The sequence below is a fragment of the Pinus tabuliformis genome, chromosome 9, assembly GCF_031772625.1.
Source record: "Pinus tabuliformis cultivar Carrire ecotype Pingquan chromosome 9, CPIR1, whole genome shotgun sequence".
Lineage (NCBI taxonomy): Eukaryota > Viridiplantae > Streptophyta > Pinopsida > Pinales > Pinaceae > Pinus > Pinus tabuliformis.
In genome coordinates this window covers 1,496,617,200-1,496,636,883 of record NC_142307.1, presented here as the reverse complement: position 1 = coordinate 1,496,636,883, position 19,684 = coordinate 1,496,617,200, and the positions used below count along the sequence as shown (strand labels likewise).

The 19,684-nt window shown below is 39.5% G+C and overlaps 1 pseudogene; it reads left to right on the top strand.

The window, feature by feature from the left end:
- Positions 1-9,868: 9,868 nt before the first annotated feature.
- On the top strand, positions 9,869-14,082 carry LOC149154277 (14-3-3-like protein GF14-C pseudogene; annotated as a pseudogene).
- Positions 14,083-19,684: the final 5,602 nt, after the last annotated feature.

Here is a 19,684-nt window from a genome sequence, read left to right as displayed (position 1 = left end):
ATTGATCTCTCGTTCAAGTGAAGTGAACTCCACCCTCCTCCTTTGGGAAGCTTGGCGATTTTCCCGTATGTTTTGTAACTCCATGATTGCTTGCTGATCTTCAAGCTACTTATTTCTTTGCTCCAGTGTATGTCTCTTCATCATGGTCATATGAAGGATTAGATGCCATCTCTGCTAGTGGATGAACTATCTTGGAGCTGCCTTGATGAGAAGTAAGTGATTGTGATGTTTCTTGACTTTTTCCACCAAGGGAAAAGTGAGATAAGGGATTGTGGAGGGAGAAAACAGTGAGGGATTTAGGGATTGTTGGGGTAGGGTTTAGTTAAGGGAATAGGGAATTAGAGAATAGTTTGGGAGTTTTTAGTATAGGACTAGGGTTTGGGAATTTTCATGTGGGATTTTGGGAAATGGGAATGGGGATATGGGATTAGTGATTTTAGGGGGTAGGAAAGCTTAAGGAATAAGGAAATCAATGGAAAAAAGGAGTAAGGGACTGATGGAGGAATTTAAAGGATGGACTTGGTAGCAAAACAGTCAATCAAAACCCTAGCAGCAATCTCCTTTGAAAATTTTGAAGAGATAGGGTTTGTTTTCTTTAAAGAATCACCATTCATCAACCACCATGAAACAAGCACCAAACTTGGATAAAAAGCAATGATGGAGGCTCTACCTACTTGCAAAAATGATGATCGAAGCATATTGGGAAATTTGGAATGAATTGGTGAAGATTTTGGGCTTGGCAGCTCTACGCGCCGCGCCTCAAACCCAATGTGTTGCGCCTTCTCTATGCGCCGCACCAGTGTAAATTTGCACTGGAAATTGCAGCCCAATGCGTCGCGCCAGTTATGTGCACTACGTAGTTGCCCAATGCGCCGCGCCACCACCCAGTGCGTAGTGCTTTTTGCAGGAGACCTTTGGAGGCCTTCCTGGTGTCCAAATTGGGTACGGGATAGCTCTTTGGAAATTTCTTTGAGTCTACTTTCCAACCCAACTGGAATTTTTGAATTTCAAGTTCATTTGCCATGTCAAAAATCAAATCTCCCAAGACTGGTCAAAATGTGCCAAATGAGGCTACCGAAAGGCAGAGTGTTGTTGCAGTCAACGTTTGAAGGTCTTCCTCAACTCCAAATTGAGCTCATGATAGCTCATTGGAAAGATATTTGTGTCGATTTATCTTTTGTCTCATCAAGCTGGTCATTTGGTGAACCAAGCTAGAAGAAAACTTGATTTTCTCAAGGTCACTTCAGAGGTGCATCAATTATCCCGAGGCAACTGTATTTTTGACATTTCTCTAAAACCATGATACCTGTGTAAAAAGTGAAGAAGGTTTTTCTTCCTTGGCCTATTGTGGAAAACAACCGCTCTCAGTTTTCCCAAATTCATCTTTTATTGCTCAGAAACATCATTGGAGTAAAACGTATCCCAATGTGTGGAACAGGGGATTTGTCGAAATGAAACGAAATGAAGGGGATAAGGGGATTTTAAATTCTTGAGAAAATTTTGGGAAGTAGGGAGGGATGTTAGGAAGCAGGGGAAAGTGGAATTTCAAAGATTGAATGAGGGGAAGGGGTCCAAAAGGGCTAAACACAGGCCCAACCTAGAAAATTGCCAAGTTGTAGCAAGAAACTAGGGTTTGTGGAAAAATGTGTAATTTGGGGGATCTCAGTGATGAGAAGTGTTTAATAAGGTACATTAAGGATAGGGGAAGGTGTATGAACATCAGGATACAAGTTTTTCTGATGATTTGACCATCCAAGAGAAATTACCTTCAAAACCTTAGGAGAGGGAAATGAACCTTACCTAGGTGCAACTGAAGCATGAACAAGGTGTAAAATGACCCAGTGGAACTTGACATGATGATGAAAACCCTCTGAATGATGGTACACTCAGCTGAATGGTGACATGGACCGACATTTTGACAACTTTGAAAGGAGTAAAAGTAAACCCTAGACCTAATACCTAGTGACCAAATTTTGCTTGAAGACTCACTGAAATGACAAAATTTGACCTTGACACCTTAAAATCACCTTGCAAGAGCATGTTTTATCACTAGAGGAAGGCTGCAAAGACTGACACTAAAATCTTCCTTCATGCTTTTTATGTGTTTCTTCTTTTCTTGTGTGCACCTTATAATTTTGTGTTAAGCTGAAATTTTTCTACATGTGATTCTTGTCATACATGTATGAGCGAAAGTATCCTGGATCACCAAGTGGGATAGGTGGGTGGCCACCAACATCCACCTGGATCACATATACGCTTGTTGGATGATATAAAAAAAAATGCTAAGAGGATAGATTTTCCATTTTTCTTGCATAAAAATATGTTGAAAATGTCATTCGATGTTAAAAAATGCTAAGAAAATAAAGAAAGTTTTTTGTATCATCATGGTTTAGTTAAATTTCTCATGCCTTACAAATTGGTTCTATTAAATTAAAAATGAACCGAATTTTTACAAAGGAATCAATTTGGAGTTGAAGAGGCAGGGCCTCCTGAAAACCCTAATGAAATCAATCTAGACCATGATGAGAGACAAATTTAAGCAAATATTCCGGAGGAACTATAAAACTCGATTCCTCAATTACATGAAAATTCAGAACCTCGGCAACAAAAGAAAATCAAAGAACATAGAGAAGGAGAACACGATATACAAGAGAAATCAGGAGAATGGGGATTATAGGAAAAGAAAAAGGAACAAGAATCTCCATTATCCCTAGAGGTTATTTGTTCCTCCTCCACTAGTAAGAAAGCAAGAGTTGGTTCTAGTCAAGTGCCAACATTTGGTAGCAGTCTTACTAGAGGACAGATGCAGTTGTTAAAAGAAACATATGGAGAAGAATACACCCTTGTCAAATCACAGGGACTTTCTAAGAAACCTAAAAATAAAGCCTAGATTTTATATGAGGAAACTGTCATGGAGGTGTTGGCTGAAAAAAATCAAAAACTTGAAAAGTAATAAGAAATAGATAGTGTAGGAGATTATACTGAGGATCCGTATACAAAATCGAGTCAATCACCTCAACAGGGACAAGAAGAATACTCACTGCAAAGTCAATCACCACAATAGGAACATGAGGGATATGAAGGAAATTCATCTGAGCAATTTCAAGAACAAAGAAGCCCTAAAAATCAGATAAACATTTTGTTGCATAAATTGAAGAAAAATAATAAGATTATTAAAAATTTGAAACAAAATTTACATGAGGAGATGGTTAATGAAATGATAAAATCATAGAATGAAATGTTGAAGGACAGGGCTTATAGAAACAAAGAAAAATGCAAAGCCCTCAAAAGGAAATACATAGATATGTATCAGGAAAATCTCCACAGTATTCAAATAAACAAAAGGTTGATGGTAAGGATCAAGGGATTAAAAGAAAAACTGAAAGACAAAGTTGATAAAGAAGAACCCTCTAATACCAGTCTTAATCTTCTTATTCAAGCAACTAGAGCAGTTTGAGACAGTCGTGAGGTCAAATTTTGACAGATAGGCAAGAGAAGAATTAATTTTGGCTAATGATCAAGGTATTGGAAGAAAGGTCTCCACTTTTGATTGCATAGGGTCATGCAAAAAGATAAGTTTGGGGGAAAATGTTGGGCTTAAATTTCAATATCTATGAACACCCCATTTTTTATGTAATACCTTCATCTGAAACTCTATCCTACACCATTTTACCTTTTTTGGCGTTTAAAGGATGAAGTTTAAGATAAAAAATCATTTGTAAAATTATTATTGTCTTTTTAATTGTTAAATGTTTTAAAAAAAGTTATTTTCATTAGTAATAAGGTTGAAAGGTACAAAACTTGTCAATACAGGAATTAAGCCACCAAATATGTTCCACATCAGTAAGGAGGATTCTTATACTAGAAGGTTGATCCATAAGTGAAGGCAAGGTGTATCAAATCAATGAGATTGAGAAAAATATAGTGGGACGGCCATAATCTTCTCCAACTTAGAACCAGAATATATATTGTAAGATTGAAGTAGATGTATTATGTCTTTTTTTAGCATAAAAACATTGAATTGACCCTGATTTTGGGTAGCTCGGTTAAGTAGTAATATCTTGTATAAAAGTAGATAGATGATACATAAGTGGGTTGGAGAGAAAGAGACTTTAAAAAAAAAGCATATATAATTTGTTGTATCGAACTTTTGTTTTCAGTAATACATGGAGGATTTATGTGAGTGATATATTTTTGCAGTAACTTTTCGTAGCTTTAATAGTAAAATAGACTAGGAGGCCCCCCTGGTACATGCTACTTATGTTTATTTTATGATTTCTTAAGTTTTTATATGGTTGTTTTGATATTTTTCCATGATGTATATAAGAAATGAATATGCTTTGCTTTTCCTATAAATATACAGGAATTCCTATAACTATGTGCTAGTAGTGCCTATAGTGGTTCTGTAATTATACAGGAATCCCCGTAATTGTGTGTTAGAATTTCTTGTAATGATCTTGCAATTATATAGGAATTACCATAATTATGTGTAAGAACTTCATGTAGTGATCTTATAATCACACAAGAATTCTTGCAACAATTACTGGATTTCCTGTAGTGATCCTATAATCATACAGGATTCTATAGAATTTCTGTAAATGAATAATTTATTTTCCTGAAATAATTTTGTGAGGTAGATTTATTTAGTTTCTATCTAAAGTACTAATAATTTGAATCAGTAGTATAATTATATTTTTATCATGCTTAAAAATAATAGTTAGGAGAGTGATTTACTTTGCATAAAGGAATTGTTATTTTCTTTGAATGGACTTTTTCTTACACAACCCATAACATTAATTCTATTTAAATTCATTTTCAGTACAGTCTTAGTTGATTTTGACCAATGATTAATTCAAATAAAGTATTTGGTGAGGAAGTGTGATGAATCTTGTTGAATCTGTAAACTTTATGAAAACAAATCAGAATTAAATTTAAGAAGCTGAAAATTTGTGCAAGTTGAATCAACTCTAGGATCTACCTGTACATGTTTTATGAGTAGTTTTGAATAGAAAAATTTTAGGAACTAGTTCACACATATTGTGTTTCACCTTGAAGTTTACCTACCTAAATTGAAAAGATAAGTCTTAATTCATTTATCCCACTTTATGACATGACTGGTCCCTTGCTAATTTAACACTACCATCCCTTCCTATCCACACGAATTCCATCATCACAAAAATAAATTTCCATATGCCTATATGAATATTATTTATCATTACACTAGATGAGGGGTGTTTCTAATGCTCGAGAAGATCAATTTTGATGTTTTGAGCATGCGAGCCAGGGGAAAATGGACATACATGACGAGGGAAGATATAAATGGACATGTATTGAGGAGAAATAATACCAATGATTATCCTTCCACATGCTTGAAGGAGATATATGCCATCCTTATTCAATGCAGATGTAAATTGGGGAGAGGAATTAATAAGGTTGAGAGACTTAATGGGATTGTAATTTTCCATTTCCCAATTCCAAGAACTGAGTGACATGTAATCCTATCTTATGATTTCATTAGATTCATTAGGGAATCAAACAACTGGATCTTTGCTCATTGATACTTAGCTCAATTTTTTTGATAGTGCAGTTCAAGTTTGCCATCATATTTCCTTCTCAATTATTGGATCTAAGGGTATTGTAAGAGTCCCAATAGTGGGATAATGTCATCAAACTTATGATTCTATGGAGAATTTTCACAAGGGAGCTATCTTTTGGGATCTTTTCAGAATTCATATGTTGGATTGTTATTAGAGAGACCCTTAAGATAATTAGATCTTCCACTCCTTTGCCCTTAGAAATATATAGACCTTGCAGCAGACCATACATATCTTCTTGGTTATCCGATCTTCTTTCTAGACCCCATGAAAACTTTGCTTCGATTATTTCCTCAAGATTGATCAAAATCCCTCCAGTTCCTACCACCCCTAAGAAGATTAATATTTTAAAATCCTACTAAGATTTTATTTCTGGATTTTCTCACAAATTTATTTGGTTATCGATAATTTTGTTCTCAATCAATTGAGTATAAATTAAACTCATGTAACCTTATTGTATAACATCTCCATTGTATAATATTGTATGAATTACTTTGTAGTTTTCTCCTTTTTAAATCAAATTCATATCGAACCCGAGTTAGGTTAGAGGACACACAATCATAACCATATAGTGAAGAGGTTATGGATCGAAAGGTTTTGAGTGAGCTATGGTTTTTTTTTTGTGAGCCATTGTCACCTTGAGCTAGAGTCATAGTTTACATAATTGATGTTGTTGGACAGAGAGAAAACCACACAATAATACAATACACAAATAAAGTTATTTATTTGTAATTCCAATGGATTCAATTAAATATGTTAATATTAGTTTATACATGTTTCACTAACTATTTCTAAACTTATAAAACCTATAATCTGTGGAATCTCTCACACACTATTGGCTCAATGGGAGGAAGTTGAAGTATTTAAGACGTTCTAACACTCCCCTAACACTCCCCTTTAATTACCACTACTTTCTGGTGGAATAAGTTTTAGTTAGACTTACAATGCTTGAGATCAATTCGAAAACTTGTTTTACTTCTACATACTGGTGTAGGTTGTCCTCATCCTTTTTTCTCTAAGGAAAAAATCTAACTTTTTATTAAGAAAATGAAACGTTACAGTAGTAGATGCCAAAAGAATTCTTGAAAATGAGATCCCACTTACAAAGAATAATAACAGTTAATAGAACTGAGAACAAGCAAAAAGAAAAAATATGCTAATCATGGTCAGTTTATCAAGATAAAACAAAATATCATAGTTGGGCCTCCCCATTGAGGAGAAAATGAACCATACATCAAAGTTACCAAATTTATAGAAACAGTGTATACATTAATCAACAAAAACTACAAACTGTTCCATTGCGATCATTATAAAAGCATAAGTATGTCAAAGACTAATACGAAGAACCAACAGATAAAGGGAAAAGTATAAGCATATATCGGACAAAACTTAACCAAAAAGAAAGATCATCTGATGTAAGGTTGTTGACCTGACACACTGACCCTTCCCTCTTCTTCTTCTATTATGCTCCATGCATCCACAATCTGTTGTAGACTCTCCCTAGAAAGGAGGTTTGCTTCTATGTTCCACTCTCTGTATATGTGGAAAACAAATATAGAATCAAAACCTAATTTGAAATGTACAATTTATTCTATGAGTAGAATCAAAATTTAGTTTTAACATCTCTTTAGTTCACTAAACCAACTAACAACATCAAAAGAGTCAACAAATATTTGAATAGTAAGAATCCCCATTTCTCAAAGCCAGCACATTAAGATTTTCAATGATTTCAGTTCTGCAAAATTATTTGTTCACTGTCTAAGGCTCACCGAAGCTTTGAAGTGTTTGTGTTCATTTATGTGAATAACCAAACCTACCCCACACCTATTCTGAGCATCAGATGCTCCATCGAAATATGCTCAAGGAATGTTGGGTCTGATAATTTATTCTCTTATGGTATTAGTAGACTGTTTGGGTGGAGACTTGGGTATTAAGGCAAAAATTATTGCGCATTCTGCAGATGTGGTACAAGTGTTTTAATTTTCTTCTCCCAAGTTTACATTCTGCATAAATTTTCTTGTTTTTTATCTTAATCTTTACTTTATTCTTCTTCTTCAATATGCCATTATCTTCTTTGTCTAATTCTTCTTCTACATTGTACTTTAACAATTTCTAATTAATTTTTTTTGTGAACCTTTGTAAAATCGACAATAATATCATTGATTTATTTCATTTCATTTTCCACTATCATAAAGTCTTCAACAACTCTCATGTTTGCTTTCATTTTTTCTCTGCCATCTCGTCATGTAGCTATGGTAGTCCTTATATACCAACATTCATCTTCATCATGCTTGGGCTTTGCAAGTCATTATTTGAGCCTCATAATCATATGGAACTATAATTATTAGGTTCTTCTCACCTATGACTATTGTTGAAAAGGTTGTTTCAATTTCATCATCAACAAGCATATCTACATAATCATGGTTTCAATTTTTTCACCATGTTCATACTCTCCATCTTGTAGAGAATTGCATTTTTTTCATCAAGCTTATTACTTATGAAAAATGAAGTGTACATGTATTGTATATCTTCTTCTACCTTGGTGTCTTCCACATCATCTCCTTTTACTTCTACATTATCAAAATATTATGTTTCTCCTACTATAATGGACATTTCATTAACAACTACAATTCTCTATGGCTTGGATTGATAGTGATCAATGTTACTCCTCATTTCATTGCATGTCATCTCTAGAATATATCAAGCTTCTTTAGACGTGGTTTCTTTTGCAATATTGGGAATAATGTTATCATTCAAACCTTGTTGAATCAGAAACAACCCTACTACTTCTTCATGTTGAATATAAGTTGATCCTCTTAAACTTATGTCATGGCCTCATAAGGTCTTTAATTTGGAAATTCTTCAAATCTATTCAAAACAATCTTCCATAAATCATCTATACCTAAGAACTCATAGTTTCTACCTATAAAATAAGAGGTTCATGGCTCAAAACTGATAATTTTTACACTATAAAATAGAAGGTCGAAGATAAAAACCGATTAAAAAAATGCATGATTATGGAAAACAAAAACTATAACTATGTGAATATGGAAACCACTCTATAACAATTTCGTGTTCTTGGAGGTGTCACCCATATGCCCGTAGTGTAGGGGGATACAAGAAATATGAAAGCAAGTCCCATCACCAATTCTGGCCTCTGAAATTTTGATGTTTGCAATCAATTTGCTACAGTCCCACCCGTGTTTTATATGGCAATTAAAAAAAAAAAGAATATCAACTTTTTTTTAATCAAAATATCCCCAAAATCGTTTACCGCTATCCAAAATATCCCTGAAAAATTCTCGGTAACTATAATATGAAGACGAACATCATGCATGATGTCTTACGGGTAATAATGATTCATTAGTAATATTGCAAATATCTACTTGGCAATTGAACAATATAGGGAACGAACTGAGATGTGATGAGGGAATGAGAGAAGTTCCTCAATCCATCAACGTTCACGGACAACCCTTCTCTGACTTTGTTTGGAGGCTTGATTCCTTTAGCTCTCTCCTCACATTAAGACCTTTCTAAGTCAGTCAATGTCTAATATCCTGATGTATGCATGACACTCTTAATCATTGTTGAACAAGTTGAATTTTTATTTTTTTTAGGTGCAAAATGCAATGGTTTAGACCGCTTGGAAAAAAACATGTTTACTAATTCGATATGCTCTATGTAGTGTTCAAATTTCAGCACGTCATAGCCCTTCTAGAGGGGTCTAGCACGTCTTAGAAGGGTGAGGTTAAAATTAGCCGTAAAAAAAATGCTAGTTTTTATTTCTACTGGTTTAAAATATATATATATATATATATATATATATATATATATATATATATATATGAGGAAATGCCCCCTGAAGGGCTGCCACAGGCCGGATAAGTTGCCGGATATGTCTGGACGCTGGACCCTGCTTGCACTTGCCTTTCTTTCCTTTCTGAAATCGTATGCAGCCATTGTTTCAATGGTTGGTTGCAGCAATTACTTCGAAAGTTCTAGGAGGGTTAAAGTCATTGAGCCATCGTTTCAACTGTCAGTTCCAACCATTACTTCCAAGTCATACGATTTTGTAATTAATAGCTATGACTCTCCAGCAACCTACTAAACCCTCGCTTCCCTGTACAGCCCTTCATTGTGTTGTGCTGCTAATTTCACAGAAAATCCAGTCAAAGTACTTGGTTCTGCCATTTTAGTGTGTTTCTTCATTGAAACAACCATTTCTTGAAGATCCAGAAGCGAAGTTAGGTTAGGTTTTTAAGATCTGTGCACAAATGGCGGCAACGACGATGTTGGAGTCATTGCCGGAGGAGAATGTATACATGGCGAAGATGGTTGAGTAGGCAGAGCACTATGAGGAGATGGCGGAGTTCGTGGAGAAAGTGACCAAAGGCGTGGAGGTGGAGGAGCTCACAGTGGAGGAGCACAACTTTCTATCTATCGCCTACAAGAACGTGATTCATGCCCGCATGGCCTCCTGGAGGATCATCTCCTCCATCGAGTAGAAGGAAGAAATCAGGGGCAATGATGAGCATGTGGTGGGAGTATTGGAACAAGGTGGAAGTAGAGCTTTCCAAGATCTGCGAGGGTATTCCCCGCCTCCTCGACTCCCATCTCATCACTTCTTCCACCGCTGCAGAGTCCAAGTTCTTCTATCTTAATATGAAGGACATAAAATTACACACACTCAATAATATTTCTATTAATTTGAATGAGGAAATTACACACATATTTATACAATCAATAGTCTCAAGATAGGAATGCTATCTTAGACGTACAGTAGTGTGGTTGAGAGATTCTCTCAACCACACACTAAACTAGGAGAAACTATATTCTAGCTTATTCCTATTATGTAGGAACAAACACCTCAAATAGAAAATTACAACCATAGACAGGTAGGAATTAATTATTTCTAACTACCCCCCTTAATGACTACTTGTCATGATAGTGATTCACAAAGTCTGGTTGTGGTCAAACATAAAAAAGAATATGTCGACATCCATATAAAGAGCAACCATCCACTGGAATGTATGGGTACCAATTGTTGCAACCGCTAGTCCTTGTGCATACATGATTCTGTCGACCATTATCACTGCATATATGTACCTACAAATCCACCACCATCGGGCGAATTGCATGTGCAGAACTTCCAAAAACAAAGAGAGATCAGTGTCTTTCTAATCCAAATATTCATGTCCAAATAACAATCGCAAACAGTTGCGCTGATTGCGCCTTTCGACGCAACTGTCAGATATAAAAGTGCACCAACCCTCTTATGCTTAGACACACCAATATCTAAGACCGTGATCCAGGTGTTACTGCAGTCCACCTGCTCCTACGAGCACAAAGCTCCCGTGTACACGCTAGCCACTCAGGCAATATGCCACCACTGGGCAAGTCCGATCTACCACCACCGGGCAAATTCACCAACTTCAATATGCCACCACCGGGCAAGTCCGATCTACCACCACCAGGCAAATCCGCCAACTTCAATATGCCACCACCGGGCAAGTCCGATCTACCACCACCGGGCAAATCCGGAACTTAAATGTGCCACCACCGGGCAAGTCCTGTAGCCACTAAGGCTCTGTATGTGGTTTCTGGCTCACCACAAACCATCACTTTATAGTGACAAAAGATGGTTTCAGGCTGACCATAAACCATTACAAAGTGGTTTTAAGATCACCACGAACTTTCAAATGCCTTTACAAGCTTACATTTCATACTTCAACATTTTGGAGTTTCTGGGTACATACAATGACCATTACAACAACTAGACTTGTTTATAACATGCTAGGGAGTCTATTCCACAAACCACACTAACTCAAGCAAACATCTATTTTGCTGTCCACCATAACCGTTGTTGCTGCTGCTTTACCTCATCTATTCATTGTTCACATCTTGGGCATCTTTGTCAAATAAATTCTTCGAACTTCCACGAACCTGTCATTTGTTAGAATAGCCAATTCTAACAAAATAACTTCATATTGAAGTGGCTAATCTCAATATGTATATCAATTTAAATTCCAAAAAAGAATAATTCACCAAAAAAAACATTTACCCAAGTATGCACAAACAACAATGCTTTTTCCTTCAAATCTACCACAAAGTTGTTCTCTTCATTGAATGAAGAATGCAGCTACTGCTAGGTTTCTTTCCTCAGCAACAGAAACCCTATCGCGGTGCGATTTCCCATCAACTGATTTGCGCTAGCTACCTCATAATTGATTGCTCAAACTCCTTACAACATGCTATGTGCTGGAAACCTCTTGAAGAAATTCGCCTTGCTGCGGCGCATGCTCCACATATGAGAATCCACATCTATCATATACTCCACCACCTCTTTCCGCAGCGGAGGCTCGGCCCTGCTTAGCCTCATTGCCACTATGTTCATCGCTTGATACCGCAGGCTCTCCAGCTGACCCACAGACAGGGGATGCAGGTAATGCATCTTGGGCAACAGAGGGGTAGTATAAATGTGCATCATGTTCACCAGAGATGAGCAAGTGAACCGCACTGCAAGCTGAAGCTCACCCATTTTCTTCACACCAGAGGGATGCAGAACTAGCAAAGGATAAGCATGAGTATAAACCCGATCAGTTTCAAGAGTTGAGAGCAGAATACGTGCCTTGCCATGACACTGGCTCCTAGAAGCCAAAAACTCGCTTGAAAGGCCATTTTCCATGATATTTTACAGGCTTCTGTCCAAGACTCTCCCTGTCTGCATCTCTTTTGACCATACAGTGGTAGCGACAGTCTCTCTTATAGTCCCATTCTTTCCAACACAAGTACAGAGGTTCTTGCATAAACCAGGCACCTTCCACAGAAGCACCGTTTACAGGCAGTTTGCAATACTTGAAACAAGTTTTTTCGACATAGCTAGTTTTCTCGCAGTTCTCTACACATGACCTGTAAAGAGGATTGGCATCGCTAGCGCTTGCGTAGGAAGCCACCACCGAGCTGAGGAGGAGTACCAGCACGAGAACCATCAAACTTGGCAGGTCCCGATCTGCCATCGCTAATGCTTTCAAATCTCCCACTGCCTCCTGATCGGATCTTTCTCTCTCGACTGGCAGAAACACCACGGTTGGTTGCAGGTCACCAGATCCATGGCAACGTTTCACAGCTCCTCTGCTGCAAAAATTCGATGCTCACCACTCCACGCTGCTTCTGTTCATCAATCCAGCATCCGGAGGGAGAGCGAACACGCTTTCTGTCAATCTGGCTCAGCACTAGATTCAATTGTCAAAGAAACGCACTCGATTGGATCTCCCTTATGCTTCCTATAGAATGGATCCTTTGACCCAATCAAATCCAATCTGGATCCTCACAGGGAAATGGCGCGGCTGCAAAACGTCGGTTGCAAAAACGCCCTCACACAGAGAACGATGGATAGCTATTCCGCAGATCCAAAAAAAACCACAAAATTTTAAAACAGTCAGCGCGCTGAGTTAATTTGACAGTCGCGAAGTGTCGCAGCTGTACATCTCTGACTCGCGCCGGTCAACCAAGGACTCGCGACGGGCCGAGAAGAAAGAAACCACGAAGCACCAACAGATCGGATTGACCTGCAGCACGATTTGAATGATCTAATGCATGTTGAACCTCATGCAGTACTCTTATGAATCCGATTGTGGGCAATTGGCTTTCACCATGATCTACGACCTATGCCTATCCTACGATCCGCGAACAACATATCTACCTCTGCTCAGATCCAAACACTGCTCCTCTTCAGGTGATCCATTTCAGTCTCTGCAACTCCTCCACAGGTCCCGCAACAGAGATGCCATGCGCACGGATGATGGACAAACTTAAAAAAAAAAATAAAGCAATACACTTTTTTATTTTCCCTCAGCCCAGGAGAGGCCAAGCCCAGGAGGGGCCAGGCCCTCACAGGCTCTGATACCAAGATAAAATTACAGACACTCAATAATATATTCTATTAATTTGAATGAGGAAATTACACACATATTTATACAATCAATAGTCTCAAGATAGGAATGCTATCTTAGACGTACAGTAGTGTGGTTGAGAGATTCTCTCAACCACACACTAAACTAGGAGAAACTATATTCTAGCTTATTCCTATTATGTAGGAACAAACTCCTCAAATAGAAAATTACAACCATAGACAAGTAGGAATTAATTATTTCTAACTAAAGGGTGATTACCATCAATGCATTATGGAGTTTAAGATAGGCGTCGAAAGGAAGGAGGCTACCGAGAACACTTTTATTGCTTACAAGTCTACTTACGATATTGCTGCAGCAGAGCTGACTCCAACACATCCTATTAGGCTAGTGTTGGCTCATAACTTCTCTGTATTTTACTATAAGATTTTGAACTCACCAGAGCCTGTAATCTATTAAAACAGACATTTGATGAGTTGATTGCGGAGTTTGATACATTAGGTGAAGATTCTTCCAAGGACAACACTCTCGTCATGGTTCGTGACAATCTAACATTGTGGACTACAAGACATTGTTGAGGGTGGGAGAGAATATTGGAAGAGGGATGTGAATGTTTATGTATGGAGGCACCAAGGTGACCGCTCTGATCGCATGGAGTTCATTCCTGTATATAACTCTTCTGAGGGGCCTCTTGGGCACAATGGAACTCCACATACTACCTATCCAGGCTTTGGTTATTTGCGCAGCACTATCGTCAAGAATAACACCTCCATGTCAGAGGTATGATCAACCAGGTGTGCTCTTCAGTCACTCACACCATGTCATTTTTTTTAATTTTCTAGTGAAACCATGGAGGAACTATGAAGCTCTTTTATCGTGTACAACAACATCTTGAATGTGGCCTCTTTCTAGTTTTACATGCTGGATAAATAGGGAATAAAATGCACCATTTTCGGAAGAGACTTTGCTCTATTCTAGCGAGCCAAATCCAACCCAAATCACTAGAAAATTGGTTTAAATGCATGTAGCCGATGCCACAGATCAAGTGGGAGACACCAAAAATCCAAAAAACATGCAACCTCAACCACTAGATTTCACCATTACATCAATGAAAAACCTAATTTTTGTTTTTAAATTTAAATATTTATTTTATGTTTACATATTAAAGATGTTGATATATTTGTGATGAAATTTAATCAAAGGATTTTTGTATTTTTCAATTTATTAATATAATTTTTTATTTTTATATTTTTGGAAAAAATCATGGTTTAACTCTGATTATGCTATAAAAGGTCTTATAAACCAAATATGTTTTAAAAGAACGTAAAAAACAAAAAAAAATCAAAAGTGATTACAATAGAGAAGAACCAGACTTACTTGGTCATTTAAGTTTTTGGGACACATTTATAATATAATAAAAATTCAAGATAGATGGTTTAAAAGCCATGGTTGGAATAAATTTGATTGAAAATGAAATGTATAAATAATATATTATTGTCGTTTAAAATGCATCAACATGAATATATGCCCTTCTAATTAAAATTAGACCAGCACTTCAAATTTAATCACCAGCTCTCTGCACTCTAATCGTATATACCCTCCCAATTAAAATTACGACCAGCCCTTCAAATTTAATCACCGGCTCTCTGCACTCTAGTCGTATATAGTATATACTATGTTTGCAAACGAACTTGGCTAAGACTGCTGGTGTCACGCCCCTACACCTGCGGTAGTCTTTCAACCGCTTATAGCGAGGTGCGGAACCACCGAACACTTTCTTTTCACCAATACTTATGTTCGTGGACTACGCCTAATTCACTTTCTCCTACTTAGTTTGTGTTTCGCAACCAAGTATTATTATGTGTTTAGCTTTTATACCAATGAACACCCATACTCATTCATTATCAACAGCAATTATAAATAAAGACAATTGCACAGTATAAAGGGAGGGGCAACTCCCTGCAATATGAGTCTTCCCGAATCAATATATAATATAAACTTCACTTTTACAATGTACAAGCTAAATCTTGGGAAACCCCAAATTTACACTTAGTCAATTTTCACAACTTCGGCAAACTCGGTTGCCCAGCTCGTCGGCACCTTCGCACGGTCACTGCACGACTCTCCAACCCGTCGTTCACCTCGTCGCACGTCTTCGCCGGTTCGCTCTTCGTTTGGTCGCAAATGCCCAAAGCGTGTACACCTACTCACACGCAGTCCCACTTTCCAACCGTGACAAATGCCCAAATCGTGTGAATAGCACGTAGTACCACCTACCCAACTCTACGACATCTGGTTCCAACCTTCGTCTCACCTTCGTGCACACTTGCACGGTGGGCGGGCACTCACCCGAGTCGCCAAGACACCCACGCCAAGTCGTCGCACAATACGGACGCCACACGTTCACTGTGCACGCCACACCCGATCACCGGGTGCACCTTCGCCCAACACCAAGTGCAATGTTCTTCCACCGTGCGATCAGCCCAAGAATGGGCGCATAAGAACTGCACCTTCTCCTCTTGTCTTTGTGCACTTAGAACTGCGCACTCTTCACTTGTGCGAAGATGAGAAGTGATCTGCGATGATGCCAAATGCTCTTCAAACACACTTTACTTATATCCATCGCAAGTGTGGGTGGTGGCTCGCCCAGCCGACCACCCAACACCCACACTTCACCGCAAAGAGCCCCTTGTTATGGTCGGCCTTCGCTCCAAGTGTGGTCGGTCTTTAAACAAATCACTCCACGCTCCAATCACCATATAAATGCTACCGCACTTCTATTATTGTCGCATGATCGTCGCAACCGCAGCTCGCCCGTGTGCGCGTGCCCGGGTCGTGCAGCCCAACTCGCCGTGCACGCCCGCGCGTCCGTGCCCAGTTCACTCACGCACCCGAGGACCTTACATCCTCCTCCACCTGAAATCGTTGTCGTCCTCGACAACATATCATCTCGGTAGCCATCCACCAAGATCATCAATTTCCATGATGTCAACTCCTCCACATACTGCAACCATCACTGCAACATATGTAGAACCACTATCTCCACCATGTCTCACCCCGGCAACCATCTGTCACCAAGATCACCATACCAAGGTATACACCTCATCGGTATGTCATCCATCAGAGATCATCTCAATCCATGATCATCGATCACCCTGTCACAATCTCCACATGCTGCTCTCCATCACGGAAGGCTGGTCCCTCCATCCAAGCTACATGCCCTACTGCAACATCCCGTGTCGACCTCATCATGTGTCATCATGTGAACTGCTGCCATGATACTCCAACATAATGCTAACACATCTCTTTACACTACTAGTCCCCATGTTTGAACTAGTTGGATAGCTAATCCAACCGTCACGCCCAAACCATGAGAGTGAACATCCTCATGCCACCATCAGTCGTCTCTCATAACATCCTGTCACATCCCCAACTTGATCAAGAATCCATCCAATCTAAATAAACCATGCTCAGGTCCATGAAGTAGTCCTCATCTCATCTGCAACATGTCATCCATGATGTTTGGTGTCAATGTGCTACACGAAGTTAGCCACATCTATCCCAACATCATCCATATGTGTGCCTCCTCCATATGAAGAGACCATCTCATCAAACTCCAACTCTCAGTATGCCACATCCAAGTCCATGAAGCTACCTCCATCACATCTGCAATGTGTCAACCCTCAAGTCTCCATAGAAACAAGTATACACCTGCCTCATCTATCCATGTGCTGCCCATGATCATAGATCAATCAGCTCCCATGTCAAAAGGTAGTTGAGTCTCGGCTCAACCCATGCCCAAGTGTTGCCACCAAGGCATCATCATCGTTGTAACTCCATCACTTCAAAGTGTCCCATATCGATCCTCCACATCAAGTCACTCTTCCAAGTCATTCCCATACATGTACTTGAAAGTATGCACCCCATCCTGCATCAAAGTCTCTGACCTTAGCTCCTCAATGTATCAAATCCTCCAAGTCCACCATGTATGAAGTCCCTAAAAGTCACAACAATCTCATGTCATCATGAGCTCCATAAACCATCCCCAACCAATCATCGTAGCAAGCATACAAGTCTCGGCCCAAAGGTCTTTGCAAGATGCCTCAGCTCTCCATGTAGTAGGAATGCTCCATAGTCTGCTCACAACTCCATCCAAGTCCATGGCCTTGTTGTACATAAGTGCACAACCTCTCCATCAGCTCATAGGTAGAACATCTCCATGTCACATCAGCAAATCCATCTGCACAACATCCTTGCTTTGGCACTCCTCATTGGATGCCCATAAGTGACACCTCTATAAGTGCTCCCACATAATGTCCCTGCATAACACTGCCATGCTCCATGTCTCCAACCTGATGTCCATGACTAAGTTGTCCATGTAGTCCAACCAAGTAGACCCATCACAACAATCGGCCATCCTCATCCAAGCTGCAATCTTCGGTTTAGTGAACTCGGTCACCCAACCATATCATCATCACATGAGTCTCTCCATCATAGCTCCTCCACCAAAGGTTCCACCAAGATCATCTCTTGGTCTCGGCCATGAGAAGTCCACCCAAGCAACTCAAGTATGTGCCCTCCAATCTGTCCATGAGTCATGCCGGGCACTTAGCCAAAGTGGCTAAAACATGACCCACTCCTCCACAACGATCATCATGTTCCTCCCTTGTCACGGGCCTTTGTACCTTCTACCATAAGGCCACAAACAACCCTAACAAGTTCTGCAACAATCAACAATCCTTGCTTCTCCATACAAGGTCTCATCATAGACATCCATGGTAAGATGCTCCCTTGCATTGGCAAACTGGCTTTGCCCTTCCCTGCATATGGTCCATCCACCAAATGCCCAAATGAAACACAAGTATCAATGGTACTTACATCATCATCATCATCATGAGGCTCATCCATATGAGTATCCTCATCCATCCATGTTTGCAAACTGCACAATCCTGGTCCAACTTGATCAATCTCAAGTTCATCCTCCATCATGATCATGTCTACAACATCTTAAACTATCACGGCTTCCTCTTACTTGTTTGCACAATCTGCAACTTCACCTTGCTCCATTGTCCCTCCAAGTTGAAGAAGTTCGTCTTCAACATTCTCTTCCAAGACTTCAAGTTCCTTTCGAATCCGGGGATTCTCTTCTTTCAACCTCTTCAACCTGTATAAGGTAAGCAAGAGCTTCCCTTCGCATTCTTCCAAACCTGTCATGTCTTGCCGTTCAGCTTGGTCCAAGCACTAAGCTTCACCCCTGCTAACCTTTCACCAGCTTCACCAAGTTCCCTGCAATCATGAACCGACCATTGTTCCACTTGTATGTAAAACTAGCTTCCTTCACTTGCAAGTACCTGCTTCCACTGTCATCAACTGTCACGCTTCTTCAACCTTGAATCAGCCTACCTCTGATACCACCTGTCATGCCCCTACACCTGCGGTAGTCTTTTAACCGCTTATAGCGAGGTGCGACACCACCGAACACTTTCTTTTCACCAATACTTATGTTCGTGGACTACGCCTAATTAACTTTCTCCTACTTAGTTTGTGTTTCGCAACCAAGTATTATTATGTGTTTAGCCTTTATACCAATGAACACCGATACTCATTCATTATCAACAACAATTATAAACAAAGACAATTGCACAGTATAAAGGGAGGGGCAATTCCCTGCAATATGAGTCTGCCCGAATCAATATATAATATAAACTTCACTTTTACAATGTACAAGCTAAATCTTGGGAAACCCCAAATTTACACTTAGTCAATTTTCACAACTTCGGCAAACTCGGTTGCCCAGCTCGTCGGCACCTTCGCACGGTCACCGCACGACTCTCCAACCCGTCGTTCACCTCGTCGCACGTCTTCGCCGATTCGCTCTTCTTTTGGTTGCAAACGCCCAAACCGTGTACACCTGCTCACACGTAGTCCCACTTGCCAACCGTGACAAATGCCCAAATCGTGTGAACAACACGTAGTACCGCCTACCCAACTCTACGACCTCCGGTTCCAACCTTCGTCTCACCTTCATGCACACTTGCACGGTGGGCGGGCGCTCACCCAAGTCACCAAGACACCCACGCCAAGTCATCGCACAATACGGGCGCCACACGTTCACTGTGCACGCCTCACCCGATCACCGGGCGCACCTTCGCCCGCACCTTTGCCCAACACCAAGTGCAA